The sequence below is a fragment of the Accipiter gentilis genome, chromosome 12 (assembly GCF_929443795.1).
Source record: "Accipiter gentilis chromosome 12, bAccGen1.1, whole genome shotgun sequence".
NCBI classification, from domain to species: Eukaryota; Metazoa; Chordata; class Aves; order Accipitriformes; family Accipitridae; genus Astur; species Astur gentilis.
This window is the reverse complement of record NC_064891.1, coordinates 18052044-18064458: the sequence shown is the minus strand read 5'-3', so window position 1 is coordinate 18064458 and position 12415 is coordinate 18052044.

The following is a 12415-nucleotide window of genomic DNA, read 5'->3' as shown; positions in this document are numbered from 1 at the left end:
AGGCATTCATTGTACATCCTCTTAGAAGGGCTGCATGCTGTGTTACTGGAAATAAGTTATCACTCCTTTTAGAGACAAAGTGAGCTGCTAGACTGATTTCTGATGATGCATAATGGGTCTTACATGGCTTCCTAATGAAAAGCAGGGTTCCTTCTTCCACTCACTGGTAGATGGCAAAAGGACAAAGGTAAACTATATCCCGGTTGTTACAGGCTTAGTCTAATGTGTCAAATATATTTTTTAAGTTTTCTTCGCAACACTTTTCATTGCTTTACATGTGTTAAAATAATGGATGTTAATAACGGTATACATTGTTAGGATTTCCTCATCTACATATTATTTGAACAAATGATGATTATTTTAGCTGTCCTTGATGTGCCTAAGAACAACACAATGACCTTCTTTAAAACAATTCCTATGCAGTATTCTAAATAGAGTTTTAAATAGATGTACAGAGAACAGCCATTTCCTCATATCCAGAAACTAATAACACTGCTGCCATCCTCTGCTTTTCATTTATGTACACTCATCTTACACTCCTGCACATCTCTCCCTACGTCCGCCTGTGCATGTTTTTGAAGAATAAAAATGGAAAAGTCTGTAATCAGTATTAAATATTACTTAATTGCCTAGAAGCAGGTAACAACGTGTGTGTGTGTGTGGCCAGTTGCAGAAATGATGTAATTGTCTAGGAAGCTGATAACATACAAGGCAGCTAGAGATTGCTTTCATATTCCCTTGATGGTATCCAGCTGTACTATTTGCAAAACTCCTATTGTGTTTGCATTTGTGTGTGTGTGTGTGTGTGTGTGTGTATGCACAGCTGCTTAGCGAAGAATGCAGACTGTTATGTATATATAAAAAAGAGTAATCTAATCTCACTTCAGAAGATGTTTCTTCATCTTGCTAAACAAGAATATAATTCACCAGTCTTGGCAGAGCTGTTTCAAGATATCCTAGAATGGCATAACAGACTCGTGAGAAAACATAACTGAGATCTGGAGTCCAGAAGCATATAAAATAGTGTGCACAGTACCCATCTCTGCTGTGCTCTGTTGAATTTTCTGACTCCCTTATTTACCTGAGAACTGTAATTGTACACACACACACACACAGACACACTGGCTGTCCTCCCCCTGTTTATCTCAGAAGCTGAAAGAGAACTATTGATGTGCAGTACCTTATCATAAGAAAATGATAAAGAACATCTCACTTTTGGCTGAAATATATCCTCGTGAAAACTATGCTGCCTTAGTTCAACCTGATCTCTGCAAAAGATTACCCATGAGAGATTTCTAGTGTCAGTACAACTTAAAGTGCACACAAAAGTGCAATTTTTGTGAGAGAAATGTGAAGTTGTTTTTTTTGTTGTGGTGTTTTGTGGGTTTTTTTAATTTTTAGTCTGGGTTCAGTAGCAGATGGAAACGGTGATTGCTGATACATAGTTACTCACCTTTCCAGTAGATGGTAGTACAGATGTGCTTAAAAGAATATTACATTTGGGACTGGAACAAACAGTATGTAGACATTTTCAAATACTGAATAAGGAGGAATTTTTAGCTGTATCAGTTCTTAAAACTAAGTCATGTGAAACTGCCATTGGGAAAAAATGAACATCGGGACCTTTTTTTATTCTAGCCACTGATCTTTAGCAAGCTACTGAAAATTTGATAGAAAACTTGGTTGAAATGCAAATACTCGTAACTGAAAGACAGGGATCTCTATAAGCCATTGACACTCCTGTTTGTGTAGTGTGATATAATCTGAGTGGTGGTACATGATAGTCCCACTGAATGCAAAAGCCTATGGTTTTATTAGTCTGTATTATAAGCTGCATGTATTCATTTTTTTTAACCAGGCTTGACTTAGCTATATTGGTAGAAACAGATAAAGTCCTTTGTGTGACCAGCTTTACAGATTTTTCCTTCACAGATTTGTTACGCCAGTATGTGCTGTGTTATCAGCAGTAACTAAACATGCATATGATAACAAATGCAGTTCATTAATGTTCTAAATATAATAAAAAAAAAATTAAGCCATATAAGTTGCAGAAATTTCTTAGAATAACAATTTAAGTTGTAAGTTTTCTAAGGTTTTCTTTTTTTTTTACATTATTATAACTCTTTGACAAAATATAGCAGAAGAATCACTGAAGGAAAGGAAGAGGAATGGATTACAATTTACCTGATAACCAAAAGTCAGAATTTGTTGAAGCCATTTTAAATATGACAGAAATGTAAAAAAAACCAGATGTCAAAAAATTGCCAGTTATTTAGCACATGAATTTATAATTTTTTCCTGACAGGGAATATAAACTTATGGTCTATTAATACCTACAGAGTATTTTCCTAAATCACATCTATACATAAGTTCCTTGGGATTTTTTTGCCATTATGGTTGCTACTAGTTCATTTCAGAGTTATGTACATGTTACTAGATACACTAAAGCTTGCTTGGAGTAAATCTCCATGAACTTTCTGAACACTGATTACCAGCAACAGCTGATGTTAGTCAATATTGCAGTCATATTACCTTTGAAGCCCTACAGCATTTACATAAAACGCTAATTATGGATATATATAAATATAAGACTTGCAGGAGAGATAGGAAGGAGTATAAAAACATTAATTATCTGTTTTATTAGTGTTGTCTGATATATTGTAATGATTGCCACTGAGGAGACTCCTATACGGCATTTACACCTGAGGGAAAAGCCAGTGATTCATTTTAAATGACATACTCAAAAAATAAAGATTGGTAGCAAGGCAGAAGGGGAGTAATTATGTGGAAGACCATGGATACTGCTCCCATAATCTGTTTCCAGCAAAAATAGTAGAGATATGGCAATAAGAGCAACTACCTTCTGGATGATGTCAAAAGATAAATTGTCTTGACAAATGAGGGAGATTTTAAATGGGAGTTTTCTCTGACCTACAATAGAAGGAAAGGTTATGCTAATATGTTAAGGCACAGGCCTTTACTAATGGCTGAGCCGTAGACAAGGCAGTATAGCTCAAGACAAGAGTCAGGCTTTTGTACTTTCTCCCTGAGTGACTGAGAAATGCTCATTATCCTGTCCTAGGTTATCCTATTACAAATGCTCTTAGCTTATTATAAATGTTCTCTGATGTAAATGTTGCAAACAGTGATCTTGGAGAAGAAAGTGTGAAGTTAACATCTGGCACAAAGAGAACAAACTACTTCTGTTTTAGAATTAAGGACAGCAGTTGTCTTGTTTGAGCCACATTCTGTTCTCATGAGCAGTCATCTATCAATCTATGCAACCAGCTATAAATCTTTCTATTTTTTTCCCCAAAATACATATTTTTCTGATTAAAGCCAAATTCGGCCCTGAATTATTCTACATGCACTTTTACCCATGAACAGTGAACTGAAAAAATATTAATCTTTTTAAAGCACCTTGAAGCCCATTTCTCTTTTCAACTAATGAACTATGTAAAGGAGCCTCAGTTGCCTCAGGGAAGCTTGTCAAACCCATCACATGGAGCCTTTATAAAGCCTAAAGGACATGTATCATAATGTATAAAATTTGTCATAGCATATCATTATTACCTTTTGGGAGGCTTGTTACAACAATTATGGATGATTAAGCCGTATTTAAAAAAAAAAAAAAAGAAGGCAGTTCCATGACCAGTAGAACTAAGGAAACTAAGTTTCCCATGTTTCGGGGGGGGGGGAGTTGTCTAGTTTAGCGCGATAGAAAATGAAATCTTCACTAAAGATTCTCCTGCCATAAAGGTGTTTATAAGAGGCCTCTCCAGGGAGGATTCTTTGGTGTCCAATATTGCATTTATGCACGACTGTCTGTGGCTACAAAACTCGAACCCGTGTAATTATTTCTGAGACCTCTACCTTCCACCAAACCTGGTTGCAATGAACCATGCAGAAATTATCAAAAGTTATTGGGGGATGTGGGAGGCACACCAACAGGCACACAGATGCATTTGGAAAGGTACATAATTGCAGTCTGATGACAACTGTGGGGAACAAGGCTGAAAAAGGTACTGATGTTCAACCTTCCCTATTTTGTTTACCATCCTGAATGTTTCCGCTCTCAGTTATTTTCATTTCAGACTGAAAACTAGTGTGAGCGTGATTATGTAGAAGAATCCATGCAACTCTCACCTGGCAGAAGGATGGGAAGGACAGTTTGACCCAAGGGACAAACCCTAGTGCAGTGTCAAATACAGGTGTGCCCTTTTCTCTGGTCTCCACAAATCTTGTACAGTAAGTAGTCCCTATCTCAACAGGAATATGTAGAGTAGCCTTGGGCAGACTCTGGAAAGATGAGATTTGAAATCGTTGTTATGAGGAGGGAACAGCACTCTGGTCCTTAACTGCTCAGTTAATGCGTAAAAAGCGTATTAGTTTTATATCCTGCAGCCAACCTTACTCAGTACGCTGACTGTTTTGAATCTCAAACAAAAATGTTTAACCGTCCCCTCTGCACTGTAGGTTTCCTTTTGTGTTTTTTGTTGTTATTGTTTTTTAATTGTATCTAAACCTAAGATAAATTTGATGCCTGTCTACAGTGTGTTTTGGAGCACCAGGCAGCAATCTCTAAACCCATTGTGACCAAACCAATGGCAGTAAAGCTCATCAGCTCAGCCATAATAAGCTGAGACAAAGTACTGCACTAATAGAGCTGTGATGCTTTCAAGACAAACCAGTAGCTATTGCACAGGCATACACTGCACTGCACCATGTGGAAGATATTCACACTAGTTTGTATAACCTTGCATTTCTGGGAGGATTTCACAAACTTACCTTGCTTGGCACCATCAGTGACAAGATTGATGACAATAGGTATCACTGCCACTAGCAGAGGAAGATATAAGTACCACCATTGCCAGTGGAGACCTTTGTGTCAGCTTGCAGATTGTTGTGCAATCCAACTAAACTTCAGCTAACCATCCAAACTGAAACAGATTTCAACTTGCATTTTAAATATTACTTGGAATTTTTTTTTTTAATGAAATAGAATTAATAAAGAGGCTTGCTAAAATTCTAATCACTGCCAGTAACCTGATAGTGTACCTAAATTTTGTTATATAAGCTTTCAGAGTGAAACTTTGAAAAGGACTAGGTTGTCTAGAAATTATCAGTGTGAAGTAGTTCTACAGAATAGACACTGCAGTTATCTTCTGATACAATTATAGGCCACCTTTTTAACTCTGCCAATTTTTTTGATCTTCAGGAATAACCACACCGGCTAGCAATCGCTAATACAATGGAATAGCAAGTATACAAGCCATCTATCACAAAGACAGTATTTTTTAAAGTGTTTATGCAAAACAAATCGCTGCTCTGCTCCATCTTTTGTACTTTTTTGTAATGAAAGCCACTGCCTTAAGTTATTTTCTCAAATCACATCTTTTATTATCCATGTTTTATGCCAAATTTCCTTTTTTGTGATAGCTATTTATCATAGCAAAAGCAAAACAGAAACATACTTCAATGTGGGAGTTTTATTTTTATAGTAGGACGCTTTAGTGGAGATGGGATTGATACATCAAAGTCTTATCCCATGATAACAGCTGCATTTAAATATTTACCTTCATTTTTGTCCTCTGCAGTTAATACTATATTTCCCTAACATAAGCTGCTAAATGCATTTTCCCCTTTTTTATTCTTATTAAAATTGTGATTTGAAGATATATTCCTAAAGCTGTGAATAGTTATTAACATTTCTTTAAAGGCTTCAATATTTGAATGGCCAAATTCCAGCTTGAGTAATTACATTCTGCCTACTTAAATTCCCCACACAATTTCAATTAGATAAGTTATTCTTCTGCTCTTTATGTCCTAAAACTGTTCTGCAGCATTGCTGCCACTATTGAAGAGCTGCTGAATTTTGCCCCAGAGGTGCCTGAACTGATCCCTATATAGAAAACACAATATATAAAACACACTGAATTTTTGCTGGATGAAGGCTGGTAAATATAACTTTTATGATGGCTAAGTATTATTTTTGAATGCCCATGTTTCTGCTTATTTTAAGGGTAATGATAATGAAACCTTTCCCACAGTGTCCTATTAACAGTGCTCTGGAAAGAACAGGAGGATTCATCTTCCGTACATGTTCAGAGCATTTCCAGGGACTATCACTGCCCTTAAATTGTAGGTGCATTGCCATATGGGTATAGGAATGACCCCACCAAAGAGATAAAAGAACTGTAGGCTAGATTTTATAGATACCTAGTGTACTTAAAGCCTTAGAAAGGAAGCCAACATCAATGTCAGGCATACTGTGGTGGACTCTTCCCCATATGCTTTTGGAAATCCTGCTAGGGCCTTTAAAAGGAAATACAACACCAAGTACCTTTAAAAGATTTTCCCCATACGCTACAACTTCAGCCTGAAACTATCCAGTTGCATGTAATTTTACTTTACCAAGCAAATCCATTTCTTTCTACTGTAGTTAAAACTGTAAGATTCTTTTCCTTGAAGAAATAGGTAAGAAAGGACCTGAAGTAGCAAAGGGCACTACCTGCATCATTTAAGAACAGTTTTAGTGTGGTCCCAGGCTGGCAGTGTGCAATGCATTAAAGATTTTTTTCATATCCAGACCTATATTTCTGCTCTTTACAAGGGACCTGTTCAGATTACAGTGGTTACTGTAACTTCAGGGAAATCTGATGCTGCTGGGAGGTTGTGTGGGAAATCCCTGTGTAACTGCGTATCAATAATTAAGCCAAATTCCAGAACAGGCTTTTGGATTTAGGCCTTTGTAAATTAAATCCTCCCTCCTTCCTTCATTAATGATTTCTGTAGATAAATCTTCAAATAGGCCTTGGACAGGTAGGCCCCAGGCTTATAAAACTATATATAAACTGAAATTATTTCTGGGGTCAATTAAAAATGCATGTTTAAATATAGAACCTGTGAAAGCTGAAGGAATACTTAAACATTTATAAATTTGAATGCTGCTGTGGCTGAACGGGGCCTCTTCTTGTTTTCCTTCCTCATGTTTCCTGGAGTTGGTGACGTATACTTGGCGAGTATATACCTTAGAACAGGCATTTCTCTGTTTCTCTTTTTTGCTATTCTGTCTTGCAGAAGACAACCTGCTCTCTAGGAGAAAGATAAATACTTTTCTTGTCTGCAGTATTTCTTTTTCTTGGGGGGGGGGGGGGGGGGGGGGAGGGTATAAAGCTTTTCTTTTTTCTTGATGAACTGATGAGGTTTAGGGCATCACCTATAAGAGATTCTAAACTTTGAGATTTCTGCACTTCTTTTTTTGCCTGTTTCTTCTGAACTCTGTTTTTTTCCTAATCTTCAATCTTCATCCGCATACTTTCTGTATCTGTGAATCCTCCCTCCATACAGTCCAATCTTTTTCTATATATTCTATTTCAGATAGTGAATCTCTTCTCTTGCTTATCCATCCCCATTCTGTGTCCATTTCGGTTCTTTCTCAGCCCCAGGCTTTTCCTTGCCACAGCATTAGGTGGAAAATGCTGCCTACCAATCTCTCTGATTATATTGAGCTGCACTTCAGGATACAGACCTGAGCTGGAACATTGCTTGCTGCCTTCTGCTTGTGCTGAAGAGCTGAGACAAATGAGGCAGCAGTCCTCAACCCCAGGTAGCTGCTAAACTGTTCTTCACAACACCATCTAAACCACAGATGTTGAGAATGGTATTGCAGAAAATGTCTGGGCTAGAGTCTTAGTGCAACATAAGAACTTGGAGCAAATCAAACCAAGTAAGGACAGGGCAGTTTATGAATCAGCACAAGATTCAACTTGTAGTGCAATTTCACAAGAGAACTAGCAGTTTACTTGGAGTATGTCAAGTTATCAAAGATCAACATTTTAAATACAACTCTAACCAAAGCATACCAGGATTCCTCTTAAAAATCAAGGTTGCCAGAATATTTCTGGAGAGTCTCAGTCTCTACTACTAAAACTGCTCATGGCTTCTTATCATTTGCACTCACCAGAGGAACAGACAGTGTTAAACGTCTCATGGTGCTGCTGCTGCAAAGACTGACAGCATCAGTCCCATGTGTCTTGTGTTCTGTGGTCCAAGAAAAGCTCTGCCATGGATGTGGGCTTTACAGTAGCTCTTTTCAACATTTATTAATTAAGTTTTTTAAGTTCAAAAAGACACCGAACACCTCATTTCCACAGTGCAGCCATTGTTGTTAAAAAAAAGAATATTTTCTTTGTCTGTAAGGAAGAAAACACACTTAGTAAATGTCAGCACTAAAGAATGCTCATCATTTTTGTGAACTGTCCCACTGTGTATCACATTTCTTAAAATGTTACCAAAGTAACAGTTTTACAGTTTAGCCAGCTGATAAAAAATCATGCTCTCATAGAAAGATCTTATTTTTTAGACAGACTTCCTTACAGATCTTATCTGCTCAAGATGAATTTGGAATGGAAGTCCTCGCAAAGCAGGTTACAGAAGCTATTCAGACATTTTTCTTGTGCTCCAAATTTTCACTTTACTTAAGTTAGTTATATATAAACAGCATCACTGTACTTTCTAATTAGTATAACTGCAATAATTGTAAGGCCAGGATTTCAAAGAAAATACCCTCAACATTATAGAAGACTCAAAGTGAAAAACCTGTACTTTTTCACATATTAAGGTAAACACTCAAATACATTAGTTATTATTGAACACTGAATAATTATATTTGCATATTATATTCAATTTGATTTTTTAAAATTATAATACTTCAGCACATTTACCATTTGTTACTTAAGAAGCCATTATCTACAGTTTGAAACAATAGACAAGACTCTGGATCTCTATGTATAATTTGCCAATGTATTCTGCATTTTTCTAAAAGCCTACAAAAGAAAGTCTTTCCAATTAGAGACTAAAGGGAAAATAGTATTCTCCGCATGATTGCAAGAAAATGAAAGTTTTAATTTTTAAAGAAACTGCTCCAGAATCTGATCTAGTTTATATATTTACTTGTATTTTAATTATATGATTCTCCAAATGTGTCAGGTATTTAAGAATGTGCACTGTTATTATTAATATAGTTCTACTATATCCATTGATAAGAGAGGTACAGTATTACACACAAGCACATTACTGAATGTTAAAAGTAAACAAAACTACAAAGTTTAATCTTCTGAGTTTTGGTCACATTATAGAAGGTTACACTGACTCGATGCTTGTCAGTGTATTTCCTACATTTAAAATATAATTTGATTTTTAAGCTCAGCCTTTTTTATGCACACAAATGTTATCACATTGGTAATGAGAAATATGCAATTATTGCTGAAGTATTGTGTCACAAAACAAACATAATTTACATTTGCTTAATTTATTGGTTCTAACTTTATGAGGAAGGTTAAGAATGAGCGTGGTTGAAAGGACTCTTAAGTATTTCTTGAACAGAGCCCTATCAGTGTTATTCAGGGTAAGGCTGAAATTGTAGTCGCAGTTGTTCACTGCTGTGTTCCCTGTAGTTTTCTACTGTGGCATAGTCTTTCTGTCATCACTGTAACATAATTGGAACATAGGATTGATTTCACCGTCTTATTGCCTAGTCAAATGTGAACTCATTGCACTATATGACATGCAATAGGGATGCACATACAATGGAACATAATAATGGACAAAATGAAATGCTTCCTTTACTTAGACGTTTTAGGATTACCATTTTCTAATTATGATTTATATGTTGGTGTATATATACATGTACGCACACACAAAGATAGGTAGATAGATATGTGCCACCAGTTCTGCCTCCTAAGTAGGTCTGGGAGTGAATGAAATACAAGGACCCAAGTCTGAAATGCTTCAAAGTTTGAACAAACCTCAGACCTTGATCTTGGCTGTGACTGTTACTGTCACTGCAGAATGAGTAATGGTGAATCTATCACTTGCAGTTTGCACCTTCACAAGTCTCACTCCGCAAACATAAGGCAACTGCTTACTTACCATAAAGAAAAATACTGTAAGACGATTACTCACCTATATGCTTAGTTATCTATTTTTGCATTCATATCATTCACTAATAAGCATAAGAAATATTTTTGGCCTACAAAATGTTGGTCATTATTTAGGTGGCCAGTATGTATCATGATGATAAGCTTAGTTTCACTGTTTTGTCGTGATCCTCTACATTACTTATAGACACAGACCTAGATAATCTCTTCTGAATTGACTCACTTAGTCTGGTGGGGCCCTCAAATCCATACAGGAAAGCTTGAAAGTACTGTGATAGGATAAACAGGAAAATGCATTACAGCAAGAGTCAAGCCTAAGCTATAAATTGGAGACCTAAGCTTCTTTTAAGTATGGGGTTTCTGGTTGGAAGTTCTCCAGTACTGGACAGTTATGTCCATGTTAAGCATTTTGCTTACAGTCATCTCATAATTAAGTTATATCAGTGCCATCTCATGCAAATTGTTTATGTAAGAAAGAAGCCATTCAAATGCATTGTGTATCCATATATGAATTTCAAAATCAGTTAAGATAATCATGTCACATTAAATGGCATAAGGTGACAGAAGGTTCAAGTGGGAGGCTTTGGCAGTTTTAGCAGACATCCTTAAATCAACAACATAAATTTTAATATAGTAATTGTATTACACCAAATGGATGTGTTAACAGGATACTGCTTCCAGATTATTTACAGAGAATGCAAGAGAGAAATAAAATAATATAAACACATTCATATTTTTTCTAACCTCTTTGTTTTTTAAATCTTCTGCAAACAATCCAGCCCCAACAAATCTTTGTTTTTATAATCTACTTCATTTCTAAAACCACTACTGAGTTAGACTTTACAATTAAGATATGATTCTTTATGCATGTTTCATAGAAAATGTTTACTCAGACATTGTGCAGTGTTTTCTGCAATGTATGGCTTTGGCATTGCAAGAAAATGAAAATTTCCAGAATCCTGTGTAAAGATCATTTCTATTAAAGATTCACAGATAAATATCTGTTAATTTATTATATTATGTGAAGACAGGGGGACCAGCACATTTTGTGAGACACTGTTTGGTGATGTAAGGATACTAAAAATTGTCAAGATTTTCCCAGATTCCTTTTTTTTAGGATCATGACAAGGTGAAGGGAATTAGGGAATTCCCAAATTTTTACCCAGCAATACAAGAAATCCTAAGACCACCTGCTCACCTAGTCTTGGTGCTGGTACCATTCCACTAGCCAAAAGCAATGGCTACCGGGGCAAATTTTACAGTACAGTAGAAGCACACAAGTAAAGCAAAACATTTGGTGCCAAGAATTCACTATTGACCCTGTCTGTGCTTTGCGGGGACTACTTCATACTCACCCAGTGGACTGAGTGTTCTTTGATGGCTGAAGTGCAGAAGGCAAACTCTTGGAGTGTGCATCTTCCAGTTTTGTTTCACCCAAAAGGAGGTGCTTCTCAAGCTCTGAGGCTGTTGCGCAACGTTAACCAACATACTCTAAGTAGAGATGGCTCAGGACATTAATTTTGTGTAGATGCATCCCGAAGCAACTGCCCAATCCCTGCACGGCCCACCAATGCTGTTCACGGATGGCAGATAGTCTGCTGGAGTTTTCACCATGTTGGAATAGCATTTGTTTTTGATGGAGATAAGAATCTGGAAAAATGTATCAGGGAACACATGAGAATAACTTGTTCCAGGCAGGGTATCTGCTAAACAACACATCACCAGTCTTGATCTTTGGTGGGGTTGTGAACAGTCAGTGAGAACTGCGCAATGCATATAGATTGTCAAACACCTTCTCATCAATGGTGGCATCTCCTCCAGGCCTGAAGTGGCAGTTCATTGCAAAAGGTTTCCGTTGCCTGTCTCCCTCTCTACTGAACCCCTAAAATCAGATAAAGAAGAGATATTGTGGTCTCTAAGTAACTACTCTTCTGGGGGGGGCAGTTCTGTGACTTCTTAAATATATCATTTACCATCCCAATGTTAGAAATTATATCAAAATTGTTCTAATTCTAATAGGCAATTAACAAGATTTATTATTATGCTAAACCCTCAGATTGGGTGAATACTGCTACAATATATAAACACCAATAAATGTTCACAATCAATTGTTTATATTAATGTTAAACCAGATAATCTAAAAGAAAGGTAATTGCTATATAATTCTAGCATCTTTGCAAGCATCCATTTTAACTGTTGTCCCAGGCTACTCAGCTTTATACTTAGTTTTGTAAGTATATATATTCTATGTTATACTGAGTTAGTATAGAGAGAGACTAATTGAGACCACTATGGAAATTAAGATTAGATATTGATAAATGCCAGGATGATGTTGTGTTTCAGTAATCCTCATCAGTGCAGCCATGAAAATTAAATTAATACTAGTTCTGGATTGCACTATTTTCTTCTAACAGTTTAAATGGAAAAAATCTGATCTAGAATTGTTTGCAATGGATAAAAGGAGCCTGCACGGT